This window comes from Otolemur garnettii, unplaced genomic scaffold, assembly GCF_000181295.1.
Source record: "Otolemur garnettii isolate 467f Iridium unplaced genomic scaffold, OtoGar3 scaffold00060, whole genome shotgun sequence".
In the NCBI taxonomy this organism is placed as follows: Eukaryota; Metazoa; Chordata; class Mammalia; order Primates; family Galagidae; genus Otolemur; species Otolemur garnettii.
This window is the reverse complement of record NW_003852455.1, coordinates 8,501,895-8,527,899: the sequence shown is the minus strand read 5'-3', so window position 1 is coordinate 8,527,899 and position 26,005 is coordinate 8,501,895. Positions and strand designations below refer to the sequence as shown.

At 45.2% G+C, this 26,005-nt stretch overlaps 1 protein-coding gene across 7 annotated transcripts in view; it reads left to right on the top strand.

The window, feature by feature from the left end:
* LPP (LIM domain containing preferred translocation partner in lipoma) overlaps positions 1-26,005 on the top strand; it is a 686,984-nt gene that overhangs the window by 98,444 nt on the left and 562,535 nt on the right. The window contains exon 1 of one of the 7 annotated variants that reach the window (XM_003792709.3): positions 8,348-8,802. The exons of the other annotated variants lie outside the window; for them this stretch is intronic. The gene's annotated coding sequence lies outside the window, so the exon portion shown is untranslated. Of the gene's footprint in view, positions 1-8,347; positions 8,803-26,005 lie in introns of those variants that run through there. 7 annotated transcript variants of the gene reach the window in all.

The window sequence follows — 26,005 nt, the reverse complement described above, 5'->3', positions numbered from 1 at the left end:
AATGCCAGCTTACTCATTCTCCCTAAATCTCACCCCACTGCTCTCCCTCTCTCAAAACCTACCGTTGCTTCATTTTGCATGTAGAAGAGGGCAGGGAGTCCTCCATCTGGCATTTCAGGATTTCTGTGCTTGGTCCTCCCAGACATTGGTGTGCTCTGGAGATGTAGTAATGTGGCAATTCAGAAGTCGATCTTGCAACCAGGCTACTCTAACCACTCAGCACGTTCCCTGGCCAGGTCTGTCCACCTCCCTGTGCTTCATTTTCCGCATCTGTGAAATGGGATGGATCATTATGAGCATTAAATGAGTTAATATTTTTAAAGGGCCTAACAGTCACTCGCTCAAATCCATCACATAGAAAAATGCTATGTTAGCTTGTTAAATAAGTGCCTTTCTAGCTCATTGCTGATGGCATTTTCCTTTGTGCTAGACTTCTAGTCGGTCCTGGACAGTTCTTTCATTCTCCTGCCTCTGTGCCACTGTCACCCTCACCCTTGAGCTGTTGGGTCTCTCATTTTTGCTGCCCAGCTCTTGCTCCTCTTTCCAGTGGATGCTCAAATGTATCTCCATCCATTTCATTCCCCACTTGTCCACGTGTCCATTCATTCCTTTACCAGGCTTTTTTGGGGAGTCTGCTGTGTGCCAGGTGCACTGTCTGGGAGGCCTCTACAATTCCTGGAGCTGGGCGAGGACTGTCACTTATCCCGTCCTGTGCGTACTGTCCGTCCTAGACATTGCTACACAGTGGGGTAGGCTTGCTCGGTCTCCCCTCCCAGAGTATAAGCTTGGGTGAGAGTGGGGCACTTACTAGCAGTAGCTTATTGAGCCTTATGTAAAATGAAAAGAACTGAACAAACGACCTGCTCTTTGTAAGTATTTATTACCTTTGAATAAAGGCAAGCACGGCATGAAAAAACATCAGGGGTGTGTACGTGTGTGTGTGTGTGTGTGTGTGTGTGAGAGAGAGAGAGAGAGAGAGAGAGAGAGGGTGAGGATGAGAAGAAGGATACGGCTAGATCTGAGGGTAAAGAACCGATTGCAAGTTGCAGAACGGCAAGGAGAAGTCAGGGATGAGGGGAGAGCTGAGGAAGTGGGGGATGCAGGCTGAGAGGAGGTGATGTTCTGGACCATAAAGCATTCACTCCGAGAAATGTTTTTCCTTAAGTGGTATAAAATGTGAAGTAAAATCTAAGTCTCAGTTTTCCTGTTCCTCTTTAGGACGTTGGGGTTGATTTTTAGAAGAAGTGGGGGAGGGAGGCAGGATTTGGAGAAAGAAAGTGAGAATTGTTTTCTGAGACTCTTTTTGCCAAATAACTGTGCAGAGAAAGTTCAGAGGGGAAGGCCTGCCAAAGCCGGCCAGCAGCACACAGGCCAGCTCCCTCTTTCCTCACTGTCCTGGTCACTTCTCCACCCAGGTTGTGTTCTCCACCCCCAAACACCTCCTCGCTTCTCTTTCCCTCTCTCCCTTCCTCCCTTCTATTTCTCCCTCCCTCCCACCATCCATCCCTCCTTCCTTCCTTTCTTTCCTTATGACATATGAGTATTTCTAGCAAGTAGCCGAGAGAAATAGAAAAGCAAAATACAACACAAAGGAAGCAGGTGAGTTTAACCCACAGTTGTTTGCCAGATCATAAAAATGATGCACTTTCAATTTACTTACCTACTGGCCTCTTCTGTTTTCCACTGGAAGCCTTCTGCCCCTCCCACCCCCTTAATTTAGTCCCCCAACCTTCCACCCACTTTCTGCCTCAAAGTAAGAGAGGAGAATTCAACACCAGCCCTGGATGTGAAGAGAGAAGGGCAGCTTCCGAGAGCTGATTCTAGAGGTTTAGCATGAATTAAATTACTAGCCCTTTCCTCCTATAGATTTTTCCGCTGTTTGGGTTTTTTTTTTTTTTTTAAAAAGAATGTTTCTTGAGTTTACCCCTAAGGACACATTGCTTCAAAAGGAACAAAAGTTCAGCTATGGACATACAATCGCCGAGTGCCTGCATACAGAGGGAGAGCCGAGACTGTAAAAGAGGAGTCTGTCTGCAGAGAGCTGTGTGCGCTCGCACTGGGCGGGCTATTGGGAGGCCATGTCTGGGGCAGTAGGTACATATGTGTGCCAACAGCTGGCGGTACCTGAGGCAGGCTGCACAGTGATCAGTGCCAGCAGGAGCACTGTTGGGGGCGGGGTGTGGGTCAAGGTTTTTGTTTGGTCACTGGGAGGGCTTTGCTGGGGGGGGGGGTTGTTGTTTTAGTCCCTTGCGAGATAGCTGGGATTTTAATAAACAAGGACATGAGATATGACACAGGGAATAAACAGGAAAGTATCAGAGGCATTGGGAGTGGGGGACCGAGTCTGGGTGGTGCATGGAGGTGAAACATCTGTCAAATCACAGAGGTCTCCCGGGAAGCAGTCGTGGGCTTCAGAGGGGGCCGTGGTACATTCCTTTGGGGGGGGGGTGTCGTGTGTGTTGCATGTGTGTCACTGTGCTCTGACTTTTCGCATTTCATTGTCTTTTTAGGAACTGTTAGGCAACCTTAGCTCTGGGGAGGAGGCGCTCCCTGTCTCTGGGATCTTCTCTTGTCCGTCTCGCCTGGCTGGCTCCTGCTCATCGCTCTGATAATGAAGTGTGTGCCCGGGCAGGCTCCTTGGAGCCCATGTGCGGTCTCTGAGCCGACCCTGGGTGTGCTCAACCCGTCCTCCCCCTTCTCTTCCTCCTCTTCTTTCTCTATCACCACCCCCAGCAGCAGCAGCAGCAGCAGCAGCAGCAGCAGCGCTCCCCTCCCTAAAATAAATAAACCAGTCGCTCCAAAAGGTTCCAAGCACATTAGTCACATATCCCAGAAGTTTAATACAGAATTATTTTGACAGCGAGAACAAGAAGTGTTTTCTAGTTGAACGCACAGAACTTGCTTATTCCAACTGGGCTTTCTGCCGCACAGACAGATGATATGTTTTTTAGATGGATCAGCTGCGCAGCCCAGGAGACTGTGACGCTTCCCTTGGATACATAACAAACTGCTCACTACCAAAAGTGGCTGGGAGAAGATGTGAAACGGGAGAGAGGGAGAGAGAGAAAGGAAGTGAAATCGAGTTCTTATTGTGAACATAACTTTCTCACTAATAGCGCCCATAAACTCACTGAGAGGTTTCTCTGGGGTTTATTTACTTGTTTGGCTTCTCTGGTGCCGTGAAGTCCTTTTTTAAATGTATGCGTGTTCTAAGCGATGAGGACAGATCGAGTTACTGCCATGCGGGTGGCTCTCCAAGCGTCTCAGTTGAATAGCTCTTCCCGAAATATTTCCTGACTCACTTATTTAGCTCTTTCTATTGTCGTTACTGAGCAGATTAAAGAATCCTCCCTGCCCTTTTGCCAGACTATTCCGGAGTAGTTGATATGGATCTGCTTATCCCTGCTTGGCACGTGCCAAGATAGAGGAATGAAAAGCTAAAGTTCATTGTTGCCCATGAGGGATGTTGACCTGAGGCGCCACAGTAGCGTGGGTAGAGTCAGGTTAAGGATGGAAGTGCCGCTCTTCTCTTGCTCCTCTACTTTTCTCCTTTACCGTCCCACCCTGAGCAAGGAGATCTTTCTTGAGCAACAGTTGCCCTGGGGGTGAAGACCCAGAGGGGAGGGTTGTGGAGAGAAGGAAGGAATCCGTTCCCGGGGCACCTGCTCCTTTTGGCTCCAAGAATCCTTTACTTCTTGCATCTCACGTCCTTCGAGGGCCTTCCAGCCTTTTGGGAGACTGAGCTGCAGTGCCTGCTTGCTAAAGCTTTCTTATTCTCTTCTGATCGTTTCTCTTCAGTGCCTCATTCCCAGGCCTTCCTTGGAGAAACCTCTGTCAGTCTGAGCGCTATTGAGGGCTCTGGGGACCTTCCACAGTAAATTGTTTGGGCCTCAGTGATTTCAGATGTCTTTCGGTGGCATCTCCTTTTAAACCCCTCACAAAATTTGGAAGCCTGATATGTAAAATAACCAGAATGTGGAGAAATGGTGGTGCTGCTGTTAAATGGTGGAAGATCTAATGGGCTTCCATCTAGGGCCGAGTCATGTGGAACACTGTGCCTTCATGGAATTTGCTTTGGCAACTACCGTACTGGTGGCGTTTCAAGGTTGCTTACAGCCCTGATGACCTGTGATCTGTCTTCTTTAAGCTTTGCACATTAAAAAAAAATCATTTAAATTAATAATTATTCTGTGGGCTGGGTGCTGTGGCCCATGCCTGTAATCCTAGCAGGTGGATTGTCTGAGTGCAGGAGTTCAAGATCAACTTGAGCAAAAGCGAGACCCCATCTCTACTAAAAGTAGAAAAAAACAAGCTGGGCATCGTGTTGGGCACCTGTAGTCCCAGCTACTTGGGAGGCTGAGGCAAAAGGAACTCTTGAGCTCAGGACTGTGAGCTTACTGTGAGCTATGATGCCACAGCATTATAGCCTTGGTCAACAGAGTGAGACTCTGTCTCAAAAAAAAAAAAATAATGATTATGTGTACTCTTCATACATCTTTCTAAGTTGGTAAGTGGCACCTGTGTAGACCAGGAAGACAGGCCCAGTGGAGACTTGACCTCTGCTGGTTTCTGGGCCTGGGCTTTGATGAAGTCCTGTTAGCTTGTTCACTTGAGCTCCCAGAAATGCTCTGGCCTGGGTTTCCACATGGGGACAACACAGGGTGAGTGCTTCATTGTTATTCATTACCCTGAGCTGAGCGGTAGTCTCAGGGAAAGTCTTGCCACCACTGCTGTGGCACTGGGACTATAGCCTCTGTCTTAAGAACACTTATGAGGGGACTAACATGACATTTAAGTTGTTTCTATGGCATTTATTTTTAAAAGATTGAGTTTAGTTTTTAAGAGGAAAGTAAGAGCCTGGGTCATCTGTCATTCTGCCACTTACGTTTATTCAGCACCTGCATTGCTCTGCTATTCTGGAAGGTTCTGACTTTGATGATCATACTTTACATTTTCACATTGCAATGCAATTCTGAAAGAGCTTTTCTCAGCTTTGATCTCATCAAGCTCACAGTAACTACAAGGCACAGGAGACTCAATGAGATTACCCATGTATGCTCAAGTTCACAGTCAGGTTGAGAAGAACGGTGGGGATTTGAACCTTAGGCTTGCTGACTTTGCACCAAACAACTCATTCTCCTTGTAGCAGGACGTTTGAGTAGTGATACCATTAAGAAGTACTACCTATGAAGTGTCAAACGCTGCTAGGTAGATGCTTTGTAAAATGCCCATTTAATCTTTACAACCACCCTATAAGGTAGAAATAATTATGTCCAGTTTGCATGTACATAGTTAGAGGTGTAGAGAGGATAAATAATTTGCTCAAGATTCTATTTCACAAAACTGATAAGCCTTGGATTCTAATTAGGATGTCCTATCTCCTTTCACTCTGGTATATGATCTTTGCCTATTCTCTGTCCTCATAAAGGAGACAAAAAGTCTCCTCTCTGTGAGTGACCACATGTGACAATGAATACGATAGACTCTTAGGGGTTGACAGATGACAGTTTTCTCTCTGTTTTTAGAGGCCATAATGTCTTTTTGCAGTCCTTTTTATTTCCTTTTTAGATTTTGTGTGGTCCATCTTGAAATGATGCATCCTCATCCTAGTGAACTATGTGCTGTTGGGCAAGTCATTTCTATTCGTGGGACACTGGTTCCCTTTCTATCAAAATAGCTGTCCTTTCCTGCTCCGATCGTTCTGTCCTTCTGTGTTTCACATGTCTGGGGAAGTGTGTGTATTGAATCCTGTTTGTACGATTTCTTTCAAAAATATTATATAGAATTATAAATACTTCATAATTTCTTATTTTAAATTGGAATGACATTTGCAGGCTATCCCTGCTTTGAAAAAGATGTTTTACATTTTTCTGAAATGCAGCTTGTAAAAGCTTGAAAGTCACAGACCACATGAAGAATCAACAGTCGTATCAAGAAAGACAAATTCCTAATACATGTTTTGGTTGACTAGCTAGTTGTGTCCTGTTTTTTTGGTGTCAGTTTTTTTTTTTTTCCGAATGCTTATATTAAAACAACTCTTGCCCCCCAAACACACACAGATGTGCCTACACACACACACACACACACACACACACACATTAAAGAAAGCTGCTTGTTCTTTTACATTTGTTAAACTTGCCACTTTCTCTTGGCATCTGCTTCACATACCTTTGGGTGAGCAAAAGAAAACATCTAAAACATCTTTCTCTTCTTTCCAAGTTCAGGGTGTGAATCAATTCTCCCTGCCTTTTGCATTTTAGTAAATGTTTCCTAGATGGATTCATCGGGTTTCCAGCAAAGACAAACAGGTCAGAAACCAGATTACATTCATACCCGAGGCCTGAGTTCTGTGACCCAGGCATCGGAGCTCAGTACCATATATGGCCAAAAGAGCGGATGGAGGGAGAATGCCAGACATACAATGCATTCCTCAGAAATGTGCATTGGTAGCTGGCAAAACAGGACCCTCGTCCGTTTCCATCTTATGCAGAACGTGAGTGGTGTCGTTTTGAGAAAGAAGCCAGTGTTCTTTGCGTCTGTCACAGCAAGTTGATTTTCCCTTTTGGGTCACTCGTCAGCTTAATTTGGAGTTAGTGTTCAAGTCAGCGATAGCATGGGTTGAAGCCTACGAAATTGTTCTTGCGGTCCGCAGATGAGGGTTCTCAGCCCATTTCCACTGCCATCCAGCTGTGACACTCTCCCTGGCCTGTTTTTTTTTCAATGGCAAAGTGGCGGGGTTGGATTTGATGATCTCTAAGATCTCTACTATTTCTGTTTTCTTTGGTTCTAATTTTGCCTGAGATTTTCCAATCCCTCTGGAATTCCCCACAGAAAGTATTTTCTAATGCTTCCACATGCTTTATATGGCTTGAACTTAAAAAGACAAAATAAATTCTGATCTTGAATTTTTCTGTATAATTTCCTTAAATATGTTTTAGATACACCATTAGCCTTCACTTGGCAGACAATCTAAGGCCCCGCGTAGGGATGAGTGCATTTCCTGCATGGTCTCCTTGCCTCTTGTTGGAGAAGAAATGGGGGTGGGTGGGTGCGACAGTTTCAGGAACAGGTGTGTACTTGGCAGAGGTAGGCTGTTAATGGCCTTCCTAGTTGTCTGCTTCTCTTACGCATTCAGCCTTTTCCTGGGAGAAGTGGGGAGCAGGAGGCGGATTCTAGCAGCTTCCTCACACCTTAAGGTATAGAACTTGGGATGTGAAGCTGAGGTGTTGGGTTCCCAGCCACTCATCGGATGAGTCACTTGGCTGACACAGATGTTAACAAGATTAAGAAGAAATGGAATTGCAAAACGCTGGCCCTGGTGTGGACTGCAGTCCTGTCTACTTTTTTGAGACAAGTCATGATTTTAAATGCTCCTCTTTATCTTTAACTATATTTGTCTAGTCTATTAGTCAGTGGTCTGTAATAGTCTTGCTGCAAAGTGTGTGGTTTTCTGCTTCTTTGGGGCAGCATTTGACCCAAAGTCGACCTCTCCCCTTTCTCTTTTAAAATCATGCCATTAGCTTCTCAGGGAGATAAAGGAAGGCTCCTTAGTTCCCTGACACAATCTCCCAGGCTTGTGTTCTCCCGGGCTCACAATCTGCTTGGGCTTTAGCGTCTTCACGCAGCTCATACCCCAAGCTCATAGACACTGAGTAGTTGTGGAAAGTTCCTGCTCTGTGGAAGCCACAGTGCTTTACCAGACACCATCCTCCATCCCTCTGAGGATGAAGGACCAGGGAGAACTCTGCGGAAACTCTGGCTCTGTTCTCTTTGCAGCTGTTGGCACCTTGCTGGAAGCTGGTACGGCACAGCCACCGAGTCCTGGGAGGGGGAGGCGGAGAGGATGCTACTTATAAGGCAGGGGGATTTCTGCAGAGAGAACGAGAGTTAGAGGGCTGTGTTCTGATGGCACCCTTGCCACAAGCTTGCTCTCTGACTGAGTTGAGATGCTTTGCATTTTGGGTGTTCATTTCTCCGTGTGGCAAGTGGGAGTGGTAGTGGGCCTTGAGACCTCCAGACAGCCTCTTCATAGTGCGCAGTGCTGCACTTGGTCTCCCCAGAAACACTGAGCATGTCAATTTTCATGAAGTTCTGACCATGCCGTCACCCACTTTAACGGCAAAGAGAACAAAAACATAACCCTCCCTTCGCAGGTGCCTACTTACCATCATACTGGGTCCAGATTCTTCCGTGTTGCCTTCTGCTTTCTTTCCCAGTCTAGTTCTGGCTGATGTTTCTCTTTTTGGGGGGAGGGGGGGATTTGGTTCCATCTGTAGCATTCGTCTTCACTTTGAGCTCTCCGTGAGCCCGTGCACTCTGCAGAGGCAGGTGTGTGCTTGAACAAGGGAAGCTCTGTGTGATGATGTGGGGCAGAGGCAGTGGGTCATCAGTGGAACTGAGAAGAATGAATCAGGATTCTGGGGTTCCATGACAGATTCTGCTAATAGTTTACGGGAAGATTTCAGAACAGTGAGAACAGTGCATCCTCTGCTTCAGTAAAAAGCATACATTTTAATGGTTTCAAATGCCTGCTGCTATTATAAGAAAACCACAGGAAAGACCAATCATATAAACAGTAATTATTTATTGGCCATGACCAATCCTTTGGGGAGTAGATGTGACTTAAGCTTCTATGGGCTTTTCAGTAGACTCACCCCTTCCACACCCATTAACTCATCAGATCTCTCTAACAGGTCCATGAAGGTGGCAGGCTAAGGAACAGTACCCTCATCTTACTGATGATCTGAGTGATGCTCATATAAAGTGAAGAGGCTGTCCAGTGTCACCTGGTGAAGAAATGGGGTAACAGAAACTTGCTCACAGCTTTTATGCCTCATCATGTTTCCTGTCTTTTGAAGTTGCAGCCTAGCCAGTAAAACACACACTGACCTCCTCTCTGTCCCCTCCAACCAGAGGCTGATGGAAGATGCTATTTAATTAGTTGTGAATTATGTGAGCCATAATATTGGTGACTCAGTCTTGGCGATTAGTGGTGTGACACATCAGCTGATTTACTTTCACGGGTGAATTATCAGCCAGGGTACCATGATAGGAAACAGAATTGAGGATTTCTAGTTTCTTACTCTTCCTTCGTGCATGTGTACTTTTGTTTATTTGAGGCAACAAATACACTACACAAATATACTATATGCTAGGTGCTGCTCTGTACAAGTGAAAGATCACCTAAGGGTGGGGACGGCCTGGAGGTTCATGGAGAACCCCCAGCTCCCCTTCGGTGTCTTCTCTGATCTTCTTGCCAGGTGGTGAGAAGTCCAACTTGAACTATTTTATGAGATGTCATATTGGAAAGTGCCGTTGCTCCAAAGACTGTAAACTTCAGGGTTTAGATATACACAAAACTATTTGTGACTTCTATCCCTAGTAATTTATGAAGCTATTAAAGTGGCTTATGGAAGCGATTTTTTTTCTCTTAAATGTATGTTTTCTTCTTAGAGTAGGGTTGGCTGTTTGTTCTCTCTCTCTCTTTCCCCATCCCTCCCTCCCTCCTTCCTTCACTTCCCTCCCTCCCTCCTTTGCTCTCTTCCTCTCTCCCTTTTTCAGAGGGAGTTTACTGTTATTTGTCCTAAATTTTCCTATTACATGATTTGAGGCTTTGTGTTTTAATTATGGCAATTGAAATTTGTGGAAATATGCCTATTCTGTATTCTTTCCTTTTGATTTCATTTTTGGTAGTAGAATTATATCTATATAGGTGCTAAAATTTTGAGTTATATAGAAACATGTGGTATGTTTTTTGTGTGTGCTATTTGAAACCTATTTATCCTTTCTTAGAACCACAAAGGGGACCATAATAGTCCTCTCAAATAGTCATGGACTTTAAATTCCTTGAGGTCAGGAGCTGTGTCAAATTTATTTCTGTGCCTCCTCCAGCTACACCTCTAAACACCTCGCCTAGTGCCAGGTGCCTTTGGTGAATGAGTGTTGGGTTGAATTGGATTTCTCATTCTTAGTCTTCTCTTTGCTCATCTTCTACTTGCTCACATATTGGGAGGAGGGCTGTGGACCTGTCAAGTGTTATGAGTAAGTAGATCATGGGATCTGCCATCCTCCACTAGGGCTTTAGCTGTACTTAGATTTCAGAATGCTGAGTAACGAATAAAAAGCAATTCCAAAGCATTCTGCAGACAGAAAGTGCTTTATGTCTAATAAATAACAACAGCCACTCAAGAGTAGGCACAGCTACCCAAAGAAAGAATTTCTGATAGGTCTTGTGGTTGAAGAGTACATTGGTTGAGAATGACTTCTAGCACTATCTTCGAATAGGCAATTTCACCTGTAAGTCTGTATGTTTCTCATTATGGACAAAGTCTACTTTCAGAACGGTCTAGGAATTAATCCTTCTGATTACTATCAGGGGACTGAAGGAATACCATGAAAATGGCCAGCAAGCCTTCTAGGCAAGACTTGACTTCACTGTTGGAATCCAATCCTTTCTAGAGCCTGTTGTCTTCCCCAACTGCTATAAAGGAGCCAATAGTCACTTTTATTTGAGTCCTGCAGCACGTGGTAGTCTTAAAGGGTGGAAACTGGCACCTTTTCCCAAAGGAGACAGTGGAACGGGCAGGGTCTCTCCTGGCTTTGGTCTATGGGTTTCAGAGTAAAATATCATTTGGTTGAACAGAGTGCATTTTCCTAGACTTCCTGCCTACTTCCAGAGAGAGGCTCTGCTTTTCCTTTTGGGATTCTCTGAGGGAATGGCCTTCCTTTCCTTCGTCCTGAGATGTGGGTCAGTCTGATTCAACTTTGGTGAATAAATTTTGACTGCCGAGTCGGAGCCATGAACTGCATTTTTCACTTTGTTGTCTTGCCTTATTAAGGCAAGCAGGGAGAAGCATCATGGAATCTTGCTATTCTTCCAGGTTACTTTAAAAGCCGCTTCACAGGAATGGGGATCCAGTCTAACTGGGCATCATCCACTCAGCCTGCAGATGTTTACTAGCACCTCTTATAGTCTAGGAACTTCTGTAGGTGCTGGGCAGTGAACAAAACAGAATCTGCTGGAGCTAACATTTGAAAGATGTAACACAACTATAACTAAAAAAAATGATCTGACAAAAATGTTCTTTAAAAAAAAAAGTAGACAAGAAACCAAACACAGGGCAGCTTTTTCATTCTGGCCTTTCCTCCTCCTTTCTCTCATCTCCCATTTCTGTTTTCCTCAGCATAACAGGACTCAACACCCGTCACTCTCTCAGCCCACCTTACCACGGCGCCTACACCCAGACTTCCTTCTCACTCTCTTCTCTGCTTGTGCTTTTCATGGGGTGGTGATGCAGATACAGCTTGTCACTGGCCTGACCCTGGCTTCACATTCATCCCTAGTGGTGCAAATCAGGGACCCTGGAGGGAAGAGTGGCCATGGCCTGGGGACCTTTGAGGGTCCATCTAGCATTACGTATTGTCAAGCTTCCTTTGAAGAAATGCGTGTGATCCCCCAAACCATAGCCTGGCTGCCTAGGTGCCCCAGCGTGTTGTCACCTCAGAGGAGATTCTCTCATGAGATCTTCCTTGACCTGCTCCATTTTTATCATGCAGGCATCTCAGAGGAGATTGATCTCAGTCTGTTTGCATCACTATAACGGAATACCTGAGGCTGAGTAATTTATAAAGAGAAGAGGTGTATTTGGCTCACGGTTCTGCAGACTGTAGGAGAAGCATGGCACCAATGTCCACTCTGGTGAGGGCCTCAGTCTGCTTCTACTTGTGGTAGAGGCCCATGAAGGGGGATAGGAGGAGAACACCATGCAGAGATCACATGATGAGAGAGGAAGCAGGAGGGACAGAGGAGGGTGGCAAGCTCTGAAAAGCCAGCCAGTCCTAGTGGTAAGTAAGAGAGCACACTCATTCCCAGAGAACGGCACTGAGCCACCTATGGGGGATCTGTCCATGACCTAAACACCTCCCACCTGGCCCTACTGACAGCATGAGGGATCACATTTCAACAAGAGGCTCGAATGGTCAAATTTCTGAATTATAGCACCTTCCTATATTTTAATTCTCTTCCCTATTCTGAAATTTCAATTCTCTTTGTCCACCTTTGAATTTGTAGAACTTACTTAATAATTAACAGTAAATAAGGAGAACTTGTTTAACTGTAAGCCTTAACAATAGAACTTTTTATTTAGTTCCATGATTATTGTACCAATTTCTTAATTTCCTTAGGAGGTATGGACTCCTTGTGTGTTAAAAGAACTGGGGTTGGGATGAACATTTCCTGCTATGAAGACCCATTTCTTATTTTGGGGTAAGGACCTTGGAGCTACATTTACTGCCTAGTCCTAGAGTTCCGTCTGACTTCTATATTGATTGAGTGGTGGGATCATACAGCCCACAAATTTCTGCTAATGCCAGAGATTTGCAGGTGTCTGACTGTCCTTGGGCTGTGGTCATCGACCTTAAACTTGACATTTGGGATGGGCCAGCGATGACTCCTTAGTAGAGATAAGGAATGGATTAAGGGTGAAGAGTATTTTCTTCTCTATTTCTGTGGCTTAGACCTCTAACTTCACACATTTCTTTTCGCCTTTGTTTGTGTGCTGGGAGTCTAACCCCCAGCCTCTCTTCAGATCATGCATGGTTAGCACAATCATTTGTATTTATTACTCATGTACTGTGAGCCAGGCACTGGGTAAATGGCTTTTCATACCTCATTTCATTTAATCCTTAAAGTCAGCGTATGAGAAGGTACTAGTTATCTATATTGGATGGATGAGGTATAGATGGATTAGAGAGGTTTGAGTAACTTACCCGGGGTCATACAACTTGTAATGGCAAGGTCAGGTTTTGAATCACCCCTGGTTTCTTCTGCTCACCCCTTCTTATCTGGCTTGGAGTAGGTTCTTGTCTGCAGGCGAGGATGGTGTAGGTGGCTGGAATGACTGCTCTGTCCTCACCTCTGCCTCCCGCAGCATCTGCAGCCAGAGCCCTCTTGCGTGTGCTATACTCTTCTGACCTCTCAGATTCTGAATTGGCTTTCAAGGCTGAATTCTCTGATAAGCACCTTCTAATGGGTTTACTGTTTTTCATGGTTTACTTGTTTTATCACAAGCGAGGGACAGCTTGTCAGATGCTTGATTCAGATCTCCTCTCAGTGTCTCTCTACACTTAGCAAAGACTCTACGACCATGTTTCTACATTTCTATCATAATACAGCATGTTATAATAAGACCAAGAGACATACTTGAGAGTGTGGGAGTAGCCCAAGAAAGGGAAGTGAGTTCAGAAAAAGGCATGGCCTTAGAATCTTCTGGCCCATGCTGGTGGAGGGAGTGAGTATATTACGTCATAGCCTGGCCCTCTCCCGGGAACTGCCTCATCCTTGGGGCACTTATATTGTTGGCGCTTAGCATTTTTGTATTACTTTACATTTGCGAAGTGATTTCCAGTGATATATTAGCTGTTCTTATTTTTAATAGCCCCTGGAGGTACGTTGATAGTCAGCTTTCTGAGAATGTAAATGCACAGAGAAGGCATCAGATATTTTTGGATCTGGGTTCAGAACTCTGCCCTCCCAGGATGAGGACATTTGGGGACACTGCCTCACGTGGATTAGTAGGAGATCCAGTGGGCTTATCATCAGCTCCCAGTGTCTCTAAGGCAGAGATGGGATGACTACAGCTATTTGAAGAAACGACATGGATGGAAGCCATTATCAAAAGAGCTGGATTCCAGTCCTCATGCTGCTGCTGACCAGTTTTACTGGCCTCAAATGGCCACTGTGCCTGCGTTCGGCTCCGATTCACTCCCTGGGAAAGCAAAGGTCCCTTTAAATCCCACATTGTGTTAAAGGTCATTCTGTGACTTTGGACTCTTTCTCTGGAACCCCTTGGACATCCAGTGAATTCTGTGAGAGGTAACATGAGCGCAGGTCTGAGCCACTGGGGAGCCGGCATTAGAAAGGGGCTCCACTTCCTTTTTGAAGGATCAAGGACTGACAATGATCCGCCTTCAGATTCATTTTAAGAAGCACATGATCCTCATTCACTATACAACTGAGAGAGTGAGTGGAGCTGTTAGAGGAACGTCAGGCTGGAGCCAAGACCATCAATTCTGTACCTTATGGGTGTTGTAGAAAGTAATTAGCAGGCTTGATTATCTCACTGGTTCAACACACGGTTTAGGGATGTGATGTAATGCAAGGAAACATTTAGTTGTCAGATTTTAGGGCTGTATCGAATTTATTCTTGCAGGAAAAGTCTAGTTGTCCTGGCAACCTGAAATTGATTTTCTTTTTGCTCTTGTCAGCTGGAACTGGTCCCCTTTGAATCATTCCTCTAATTTAATATAGAGAACTGTGTGTCCCCACCTGGTGACCGAATCGTTCTTAATGACAGGTAACTCCAGCAAATGGTTCCTCTTTCCTCCCTAAGCCAGAAGCTATAGTTTATTACTGCCTTCACCCTGTGCTGTTCTCTTTGTGGTTATTTATTTGTCTGAGGAGTCAGGTGTAGATGTAAAGTGGCATTCAATTAATTAAGAGTTTAACCAGGCCTGTAGAGCAGTGATGTAATTGGCAGCCAATCACAGCTTTATGTTTTCAGTTGCCTCCTGGACATGGGTGGGATTAGAATGGGCTCCAAGGAGGAAGTCCTTTTGTGGGGATGCCTAGCGTTTTTGTAACCTAGGGAGGGTGATGTAATGGCCCAGATGACAGAGAAAGCAGAGCTGCATGGCTGCTGTCTGCCTCTGCCAGTCCTTTCTGTCAAGGGTAGTGGTGACCTAGGAAGGGTGGAATTGACATCATTGAGAAGAAATTGATGAGGAGGTTGTGAGAGAGCAACTCACTTTGCTTAGATGATTGCAAAGCTTGTGGACCACACATCCCGCATCTGCCAATACAGAGGAGAACTTCTGATGGGGAACTGCTGCCAATAATTTTGAGGATACCTGGAAATCAGCAGAAACGCCAGAAAGTGAAGAGATTAGGAAATAGATATTAGTTACCAAAAAACAAGTATCTGGAGTCTAGAATCTGCTGAGTTCATTGTGATTCCTGGCACAGTTATAGACTGGCTTATTCGTCAAGTGATTTGTGAGTCTTTGAAGGGAAATAGTGTTTACTGGCAGCCAGAACGGGGTCACTTAGCCATTTCCCTTTGATGAAGATTAGCCAGCTGGTGGGTCAGTCTGATAATATGGGATAGTGTAGAAAATGCAGGCTTTGGAGTTGGATTGTTTGGGTTTAAATCTAGGATTCTCTGCTTTATAGCCACCTGAACTTAGGCAAGTGGTTTAATTCTTTTTTTTTTCTCCTGCAGTTTTTGGCCAGGGTTGGGTTTGAACCTGCCACCTCATGGGGCCAGCATCCTACTCCTTTGAGCCACAGATGACACCCCAACAAGTTGTTTAATTTTTGTGACTCAGCTTCCTCCTCTGTAAAATGGGGCTAGTCAAAGGGCCAACAAAGGAATGTTGAAAGTGAAATGAAATAATCCTTGTGAAGTGCTTAAAAACAGCAATAGCATATAGCAATAGTAATAGTATAATGACACGTATAGTAATCGTTTAATAAACTCTGCTGTCATCACTATTTGTAGGAGGACATTTGAATTTAGTAAAGCATTTCCACATCTCTTAATATTTATAGACAAGATGGAGATGTGTAACCTGGACTATGAAACAGCCTGTGGATGAGTTCATGGGCCCATGAACAGATGATATACACTTGTCAGTGTTGGGGGTTGAGAAAACATGTACTTGTGGATGGAAGAAGCTCCCCAGTCAGATCTCATGGATTAGGATGCAGGAAGGGGGAGAATTTGTCACCATTTTAGAAATTTACCAACCCCCTCCCACTGCCCCATCCTTTTTTTCTCCCAAGAAGTCATCATCAACAATGTGGTTTGTGTCTAGCTTTCCCCCTAACATATATATACCTATAAATAGATGCTTAATTTTTGCTTTAGAAACTTCATGAGTTATTTGTATAACATTTGAGTTCTCTTTTTTCATAAAATATCACAACTAGCAAAACCGGAATAGTTACTTGGAGCTGCAGTAACATGTTTGACCTATATATAATCATCCTTCTGTCCACAGGCAGAGTGAAATCTGCAGTGCTTTCCCTTTCCTGTCTCACCGTGGGCTTGGGAGACACTTCTTTCCTCCTTCCTCTGTATCTTCTTTGTCCCTCTTCTCCTCTCCCTTGTCTTACCTGCTTTTGTCTTTTGTTCTCATCCGTTCCATGCCATTCCTCCCCCTCTTTCTATTTATCTTCTTACCTTTTTGTCTTTGTTGTATTTTCGAACTCTTGTCCTTGGCTTAACACGGGTCACAGTGAGCAGGCATTTTCCTGATGGTCCCTTAAAAGAAAGCCACCCAGTCCCAGCTCTGAGTCGTCAGATCCCTGCCAGTATACTTTCTGGAGCCTCTATTTCTTTGCACTTAATACTGGAAGTTGTGACTACCTTATGCTGCCCCAGGAGGCCATGGTGGGCAGGAGTGAAGTATGCGTGGAATAGTTCTTTCTCCCGAATGCAGGGTGATAGGAAGTTGGCTTGTGTAACACACGTTCGTCTCCTTGGGCTACTGCGGACAAGTCTTTATATTGGTGAGGTATCCCCAAGAGCAGTGAGTCCAGAGCCTCTGTCATGAACTTGCTGTGTGTTTTCTTGGCCTCCCAGCATCTCTGACATAAGTGATATCCTTGCTTGGGTGGGTCTCTGTCATCAGGCAGCCTTTCCACCTTCTCCTAACTCCTCCCAATCCACCTCCATATTTCTTTCTTTCTTTCTTTTTTTTTTGTGAGACTCTGTCACCCTGAGTAGAGTGCTATGGTGTCATAGCTCATAGTAACTCTTGAGCTCAATTGATCCTCTTGCCTCAGTCTCCTGAGTAGCTGGGACTACAGTGCCCACCATGACACCCAGCTAGGTTTTTTGTTTTTAGTAGAGACAGAGTCTCATTCTTGCTCAGGCTGGTCTTGAACTTCTGAGCTCAGGCGATCCTCCCCCCTTGGCCTCCCAGAGTGCTGGGATTGCAGGCATGAGCCACTGCCCCCAGTCTTCACATTTCTTACTCCAGAGGAGAGGGCCATTGTGCATGGCAGTCTCTGTCAGTCAGGCAACATCCTTCATGCCTGTCTCAATTCCACCTTCTCAGAAACGTCAGCTTTCCCATTTGGAATCAGTCTCCCCCTCCTCCATCCCTATCATAGTTTGTACTTTCAGAAACAGTTTCATGCATGGCCTTCTATTTGATGGGCAATATCTCTGTTCAAGTTCGAATCAGAGGGCAAACATCTCTTAGCCTTTGGAGGCTAGCTCAGTAGCTGGCATTTACAGGCACTCTATAACTGTTAAATTGAATTACGGAGGAGGCCTGAGGGGTTGGAAGGTTAAATACAGTTAACCCAGGGAACTAGAAGGGCCCCCTGGGAACTTACTTTGGGAACACAGCTTTTGTGTGCAGCTGTCAGCTTTTCCCGAGGCTCTTCCTTAATCCCGTTTCCCTAGAGGCAGAGGGGAAGATGAGGTTTGCTTAAGATGCTGGTGGCATTCCCAGTGAAGGCAGGTCAGAATGCGCTATCTCTTCCCCAGCACTCCCGAACTTAAGAGTATCAACACTCCTCCTGCTGGAGAAGCTTAGCTTTTGGAGAGGAGAAAGTGGTTTACGTGATGACCTCTGGCTGTCTGACTTTGATTATGAATCTTCTTGAAGAAGACTTTGCAGTTGCCTATGTCACAAAGCAGGCAGACATGCCAAGGTGCTACATCTGTGAAACTGAATGAAATTCCAGCTTTGTTTCCCTACCCTGACCTTGGGAACAGTCCAGGGTCAGATTGCTCACATGATGGGCTTGGTCATCCACTTCCTCCCGGGGCTGTTAGGGTCCTAAGGAGATGGCTGCTTGGGAAACACCTTTTCCTGACTTTCGGTTCAGATTCTGCGTGTACTACCGAGTGCTGCTCCCAGTGACTCATAAAGATAAACTTCCTTTGTGTTTAAATTGCTGCAGATAGAAAATGTAGGTAGAAAGAGGACGCATGGCACAGAGGAAAGGAAAAAAGAGCAAGACCAGGCTTAAGTCAGCTACCGACTGCATGACATGGGACCTTCACTTTTAGATCTGTGAAACAGAGGCATTAATAATTATTAGGAAGGGTTGTTACGTGAGTCAGCTGGAATTATTTGAGCACTTGACACTGTTCAATGACAGAGTATCCGAAATGAAGTTACATAGACTTGCTTATGAGCCCAGGCTACAATAGCTGCTTGAAGTTGATGATTTGTATAACTTCAGTGAGGCTGAGCTACTAATCCTATCTAAGCCCCAGTTTGAATGGTTATAACTTGGGGTTAAATATACCTTGCATGCTATGTTGTGAAGATTAGAGGATATTTATGAAGGCCTAACATACAGTAGTGTTTCCAAGCTTCTGGCCTGAGGATCAACAGTACTCCCCTCACCCCCCCCTCAAAAGAGCCCGCTTCTCTGCAGTGGTGGATGTACATATTGGGGTGACATGCCTCAGAGGTGTTGACTGAAGTTCTTCTTGTGCCTTCCTGTATCCTAGAAATCAAACCCATAAAACAGACCCAGTTATGGACATGCTGATTTTAGAAGGACATGCCCAGAGAAGCGGAGCCAATGTGGTGGGGGTGTTTTCTGATCTTCCAAACAAAGAGCTGTTGAATATCTGGCAGTGTTTTACTCGAGAAGGCTGGGGTGAGAAGGGAAGGTTAGAGTGGTGATGGGGTGATGGTGGGGTTAGTGCTTACCCAAGGTGGGAGTGACCAGGTTTAACCTAGGACAGCGGCAGGTGGGGCTGAAGAAGAGGTGCTGGCAGGACAGGGGCAGAAGGAATGGGATGGCATCCGGGAGGTTCAAGGCAGAGGAGGAGAGCTGAAGTCACGGCTTTGGATGCCAAGTGGGGAAACACTGCTTGAACTGTTAGGAAGTCGCTGGGGTGTTTTGCAGGGTAAGAAAGACAGGGGCTTTCAGTGGCCACCATCTGCTGGTTAAAAGTAGGGATGGCCTGAGGAAGGCGTGTGTGTGTGTGTGTGTGTGTGTGTGTCTGTGTGTGTGTGTGTCTGTGTGTGTGTCTGTGTGTGTGTCTGTGTGTGTGTGTGTACTCCACATCAGTGCAGGTGGTGTACGCATGAGTGTGGACTGGTGACAGGACCAAAGAGCTCAGGGACTTACCCAGGGCCATGCAGCTGGCAAATGTCTTTCATTTGATTACAATGCTAAGTTTAGTAATGACTGGGAGTGACAGAAATGGGCAGGGGGGAGTGTGCAGGGAAAGGGCCTCAGCCCCATTTCCTGCCCTCTCAGGCAGGTCGTGAGTAGGAGTTTTAAGTTTCGCTGTTTGATAGCATCACCTCCTCTGCTTTCCCAGAAATTATTCCTCGAAGTTTGACTTGAATCGTTCCTCTGTTGGGAGACGTCTCAGTTCAGAGCTGACTTTCTGCTCTGGTTGTTTACTAAAACATGGTAGCCCCGGCTGTTCAGAGGGGACAGAGGCAAGGGAGAAAACCCCACACGAGCAGGGCACGCGGGTCAGGGCACTGGGTGGTGAGTCCTGCCCTTGCTTTTGGAAACCTGTGTGAACCAGAGTCAACTTCTTGGCAGCTCTGTTTGCCCCCTGGGAACTGGAGGGGAACGATTTCCACGTGATAAAATTCCTTGTGCCAGTGTTTTGCAAATCACAGTGTTGGTCACAGTGTAATAAAGATGAAGGGGTCTGTGGACTTGGATTTTGCTTCTGTATGGATGAAGCAGTAGAGGGAGGTGGTGAATCAGTCGGCTCCCGTGGGTGGTGCACATCTCTAATATTGTGGTAGTTCCAGCACTTTCTCTTCTTCTGGGGTGGGGCATCCTGGAACAGTGCGGTTAATGAATGTGGGATCTATTAACTGCTTGGGTCTACTCTGCCCTGTACAGAGCACCAGCCCCCTCCCTCTCTGCCCCCATTCCTCACTCCTGAGAGCTACAGGGTAAGTGTCACTTTGGTCTGAAAATGTCCTAGTTTGCTGTGTTGTCCTGGGATAAAACCTTCATTTCTTTATCTATAAAATGGGGATAATGATAAGCTCAACTTTGCCTCCATGGTGAGGATTAGCTGAAGAGAGCGAGGGCAGATCCTCTGTGAGTTATACTGGACTGTGTATTTTGGAGCCCATTTTCTCTTTTATCTCCTTCTGCTAGTGGCTGAGGGAGCTCTTTAGTCTTGAAAAGACCCACGTGTACAGAGGAGGGGGAGCTTAGAGAGGGAAGCAAACCCTGAGATCTGTGTCCAGCTTTGTCACATAGCCCAATTCCAACATTCAGTGTCAGCCTGATTTGCCCACACCTAAGACTTTCCCAGAGGGAGGCCCACACTTCTGGAAACGCTCTGAAGCCTTGAAGTGGGATGAGAGAACTCTCTGTGGCAGGAAGGCTGCTGGGGAATGGAGGCTTCACTCCCCTCTCTTCCTCTTAAGCAGTGACTGTTCCTTAGGCCTTTGGGTTTTCAATGAGTCAGCATGCATGTGGCCCCGGAGACCTTGTGGTGCTTTCGACAGCACATGGACCTTACTCAGAAGACAACAGTGCTTGTTCTGACCCCAGAACCCACTTACTGTATATGAGTGAGAAAGTCCTCCCTGATCCTCAGTTTCCTAGTTTGCAGCAACTTGTAGAGAGTCGTGTTTTTCTCTCTTACTGCTTTGAGGGGTTGGTATGGAAATCAAAGGAGAGAAGAACTTCTGTTTTTGTGAATATTATTTGAATATTCAGTCACTGATATTTCAATGTCATTTAAAATGGACAAATACAGTGTATCTTTTGCGACAACCTAGATGGAACGAGAGAACATTCTTCTAAATGAAACATCACAGGCCTGGAGAAACAAACACATGTCCTCAGTGCCAGAAGGGACCTGATGGAGCAACACCCAGGGGCACTTAGGGAAGTAAATCTCAGTGAAAATCAAACTGGGGGAGGGAGAGGGGACGGGTAAATTCACACCTACTGGGTACAGTGCACACTGCGTGGGGGGCATGCTTATAAACTTGACTCAATTTGTGCAAAAAATAAGTATGTAGACAAAGTACACGTGCCCCCTAGTATTCTGAAAAAATCAAATTGGCAGATGACTTCTTTGCTTGCTCCCCAAATAAGTGTATTGATACTAAGAAGGAAGTGCAACTAACTCTCTGAAGATAGTGGGCGGGCAGGCCATTCTGTTTTTACTTGCTGTCTGAGGTCTCTGAATTTAAGCTTGGCCCATTTCAAATCATGATGAAGGACATATCATATATTTCAAATATATATTAAGGGTTCACGGAGAAATGGTGAGACGAAACCATGTAAGTTAAAGTACAAGTTCAAGAGTCTTAGGTTTCCACCAACCTCATATCTACCTTAGCTTATAATATTCAGTTCTTTATAGACACTGGGGCTTGGTGCAGCCTGGAGACCTGTTTGCTGCAGAGACTTAATCCCTGGGTTCCAGAAGGTCTCTCTGTTGAAGAAACTGAGACGTAGCAAGGTCACACATTGGGGAAATGGCAAAATCAAGACTAGACACAAACTCTTTGGAGTCTCAATCCCCTCTCTTCTGACACATCACTCTTCCCTCCTGTCAGGTGAAGAAAGAAGCCAGATGGTTTGACAAATGGTTCTTGTTGCTGTCAAATCTGCCTTTTCTTTCTGCTCAGACAGACAGTTCCTACCTTCCCTTTCTGGGTGGGGGGAGGAAGGGAGGAGGGACGGGGAGAGAAGGAGGGAGGTGTGTGAAAGAAAAGAAAGAATCCCAAATTGCCCGATTCTTTATGTGGTTGAGCTGGCCAGTAAGTTCTTGTTTGTCTGGCAAGAGACAAAGCAAAGGCGATGAGTAATCGTCACCTTGAGTTTAAAGCGCATAGAGGCCTGGAAATGGCAGGCTGTGGAAGGAGACAACATTGATTTCATATATATTCATCTTTTAAAAAACATGTTTAAGATGCCATATCCATAAATACTAATAAGGCTGTCTGATTCCAATTTTCAGGTGAGATTAGCATTTTATTGAGTATTTTATCTGTCAGATTCAATACTGGATGTACCATCCTCCTAGGCTTATTAGCATAATTGCTGTGCTTAAGCACAATAAAAAAATCAGCAGTAAAATAGCAGTTAGTGCAGGCAATTTGTTATCAAAAGCTTTTACTTAAGGACAGCTCCAGCCTGTATTTATTAGCAAGTTAGGGTTGTAATTTATTTTTATTTTGAAAAACAAAAGAGGGGGAAAGATTTTGCTTTTTTTGTTTTGGAAATAATAGAGATTAGAAAGCATCGCCTCTGTGGAAAATTGTCTGCGTCCCTTGTTGCTTTGCGGAAAGCCGGCTGTGATGCGAGTGGATCCCAGTCGTGAGGCACACGGGCTCCTTGGCATTGGAACAAATGGGTTGCGATGTCCCTGTGTGTTTGCACAGACGTTTCCACAACACTTCCAGATCTCTTTTGTTGCTCAAATCTCAGACCAGTCCTGTGAGGTCTCAATTTTTAGAAATGGAAAACTGTAATGGTTTGCTCCAGACAAGGCAGTTGAGAGGCAGAGTTGAGGTGCAATGACTAGTCTCCCTGCCTTGGCTCCTGTCTCAGCATCGGGACCCTTCGTGCTATTGCCCAGAACTGCTGGTGTGGGCGCTGTTTCTCCTGTGCGTGGTTTCCAGCCTTGTCCTTTTTTTTTTTTTTTTTTGAGACAGAGTCTTGCTATGTTATTCTGAGTAGAGTCCTGTGCTGTCACAGCTCACAGCAACCTCAAACTCCTGGGCTTAAGCGATTCTCTTGCTTCAGCCTCCCAAGTAGCTGATACTACCAGCACCCGCCACAACACCCGGCTATTTTTTGGTTGTAGTTGTCATTGATGTTTTGCAGGCCCAGGCTGGGCTTGAACCCGCCAGCCTCGGTGTATGTGGCCAGTGCCCTAGCCACTGAACTACAGGCGCCGCCAGCCTTGCCTTTTTTCATACATATATGTGTGCGCGCACCCACCTATCCATGCGTGTATTTTTTTCCCCTAAAATTTACCTGTGAACTCTTGCATTTGTTTTTCTTTTGGTGTCCTCATCAAAACAATTCTGCCACATGAATTTCTTTCTCTTGACACCAAATGTCTCTGTTTCTTGCCTTTAAAATCAATCTCTCTCTTTCTCTCTTTCTACCTACTGACTGACTCAGGAAAGCACTTGTGATTACCATCTGTGAAGGGCCCAAAGCACAGCTAGTGATTTTATAAGTAACAAGTCAGTCTTTGTAGAGAAGACAGAGATCAGATTCAAAAGGGAGAGACTGAGAAATCATCTTTCTTCTTTATTTCTTGAAAAATGTATCAGAAATAAATAAGAACATTAAATTGATGCTTTTAAGTGGGTTTTAGGCTTCAATTATGGGTAATAATTGTCAAATTGAAGGTAACATTTTGAGTGAAAATGGACAACAGAAGCTCCTACACTTTGAGAGAAGTTATTTTAGCATTTTAGATTTTCTTTCCTCAGTACATTTGCAGAAAGATCATATGATCATTGACTATGAACATCTCTAAGATGCAAGGCTCTGTGCTGGCCTGTGGGAAGTCCCACACTAGTTCAGAGGGGACAGTGGGACTCAAGACATGTTGAGGTCATTAGGGAGGCTGTAAATGGTGCATTAATAATGTTTTGCTTTCCAACAGCTATTATAGGAGAGAAATTCTGGTATGATTTTTTTCTTATGTCATCTGATTTTCATGTTTCATTCAATTGTTCATTGACTGTTTATTGAAACACTTTAGTACATAGGAGTCCGTGTTGTGTTTTATAGGTACCATCTCATTTAAGTTCTGTAATAATCCTATGAGGTAGTGCTAGGCCCTGTAAGCACTGTTCTCATCATTTAGATAAGGAAACTGAAGCATGAAGAGGCTTGGTAGCTTGTCTGAGGCACACAGACTGCTCTGGTCTCCCTGTCCTCCAGCTTCCTTTCACTGTGCCACTAGGCAAACAAGGAATGAGTGAAATGGTAGCACTGATGATGGTCTGAGAGTGTCAGAACCCACGTGTAACATGAACGTTTACAAAGAGCACAGAACTTACAACTGGACCTGTGTTCAAATCCTAATTTGTTTCTTAGTGTTTGTAAAAACCCCAATTAAAGGATCTCTTAGGGTTTTATTTTATTTGTTCATTTATTTTTTGAGACAGAGCCTCAAGCTGTCACCCTGGGTAGAGTGCTGTGGCATCACAGCTCACAGCAACCTCCAACTCCTGGGCTCAAGCGAGTCTCCTGCCTCCGCCTCCCAAGTAGCTGGGACCACAGGCGCCCGCCACAAGGCCTGGCTATTTTTTGGTTGCAGCCATCATTGTTGTTTGGCAGGCCTGGGTTGAATTTGAACCCGCCACCTTAGGTGTATGTGGCTGGTGCCTTCGCCACTTGAGCCACCGGCACCGAGCCTGTTCATTTATTTTTGAGACAGCATGTTACTTTTTTCCCCTTAGTAGAGTGCTGTAGCATCATAGCTGGCAGCAAGCTCAAGCTCTTGGGCTCAAGTGATCCTCTTGCCTCAGGCTCCCAAGTAGTTGGAACTACAGGTGCCCACCACAACGCCCAGCTATTTTTAGAGATGGGGTCTCACTCTGGCTCAGGCTGGTTTTGACCTCTTGAGCTCAGGCAATCTACCCACCTTGGCCTCCCAGAGTGCTGGGATTATAGGTGTGAGCCACTGCACCTGGCACCTCTTACGATTTTAGTGTCTTCTTTTAAATTGAGGATAATAAAATCTCTCTTTCAATATCATTGTGGGGATGAATTAGAAAATTTCATGGGAGAGTTTCCAAAGGTGCCTGGTTTATTAGGTATCTGACCCTTCTTGGAAGCAATTTTGTGCCCTGGTAGGGACAGCAGCCAAAGCCCCATTCCCTGAGTTTAAGTTCATTCTACCACATAATACCTGAAGATGTTGGGCAAACAACTTTATTTTTTATGCCTCAGTTTCCTCATCTGTGAAATGGACTTAACACCGTAGGATTGTACAGGATTAAGTAAGTTAGATTTTGCGAAGCGTGTGGGACCACGCCTGGCACCCTGCAAGTCCTGTACCAGCGTTTGCTCTTCCTCTTCCACTGTGCACGTACGACAGTGAGGAAGGGCAGGTGCACAGTGGACACTTGGGACTGGTGAGCGTCTTGGCCCATTCACTCAGGGACAGTGAAAAGGTTTCAACTAGAACATGGGAGTTGTATTATTTATTTATTACTTAGAAAAAAATTTGGAGTAACGTAAGGGTCTGTAACAATAGTTCACAACCTTCCTAATGCTGCTATGTATTTTCATTGTTACAAAGGGGTCGCGACCCACAGGTTGAGAACCGCTGTTCTGTTAGATTAGGTTCCGTTGTTTGCGTTTGTCAGGTAAAGTCCGCGTTGTAGTGGAGTCCTTCACCCAGGGGGTGCGCCATACATCGTACCCATTGGATGGGAGCTTACCATATCCCCTCTCCCCTTCCCGCCCCTTCTTGAATTTACTTGTATGTTTTCTCTTGTGGGGCCTGTAGTTGTTCATCCACTAGTTTAGAATTAGTTTTGAGTATGTGGAATGCTTGTTTTTCCACTCTTGAGATACTTTACTAAGGAGAACGTCCTTCGCCTCCATCCAAGTAAGTATAAGAGATGCAAAGTTTCCATCTTTTTGAGAGTTATAGTTACACAACCAGTGATGATGGACCTTGGCAGTCTTCTTGGCTTCTCTGGCCTTGACCTTTGGTTATCAGTAGAAGGTGTTTGAGAGAGTAGACTACAGATGATAAACGGACTGGGAGTGAAGTGCGTCCACAGCTTCCATAAGCTTCCCTGGTGGAAACCTGCCATGTGGCTGCTTGCTGGTCAGAGGCAACTTGTGGGGTGGTATTTTCCTATGTCTTCCTCAAGTTCTGTCTTTCCTTAGGCTGTACGTGTCTGGGTCCTGTCCCCAACACTGTTTCCTATTTCCTTCCTCTCTAGAAAGCCCTGATGTAATGAGGACACCTCTTCCTTGGCTCTTTTC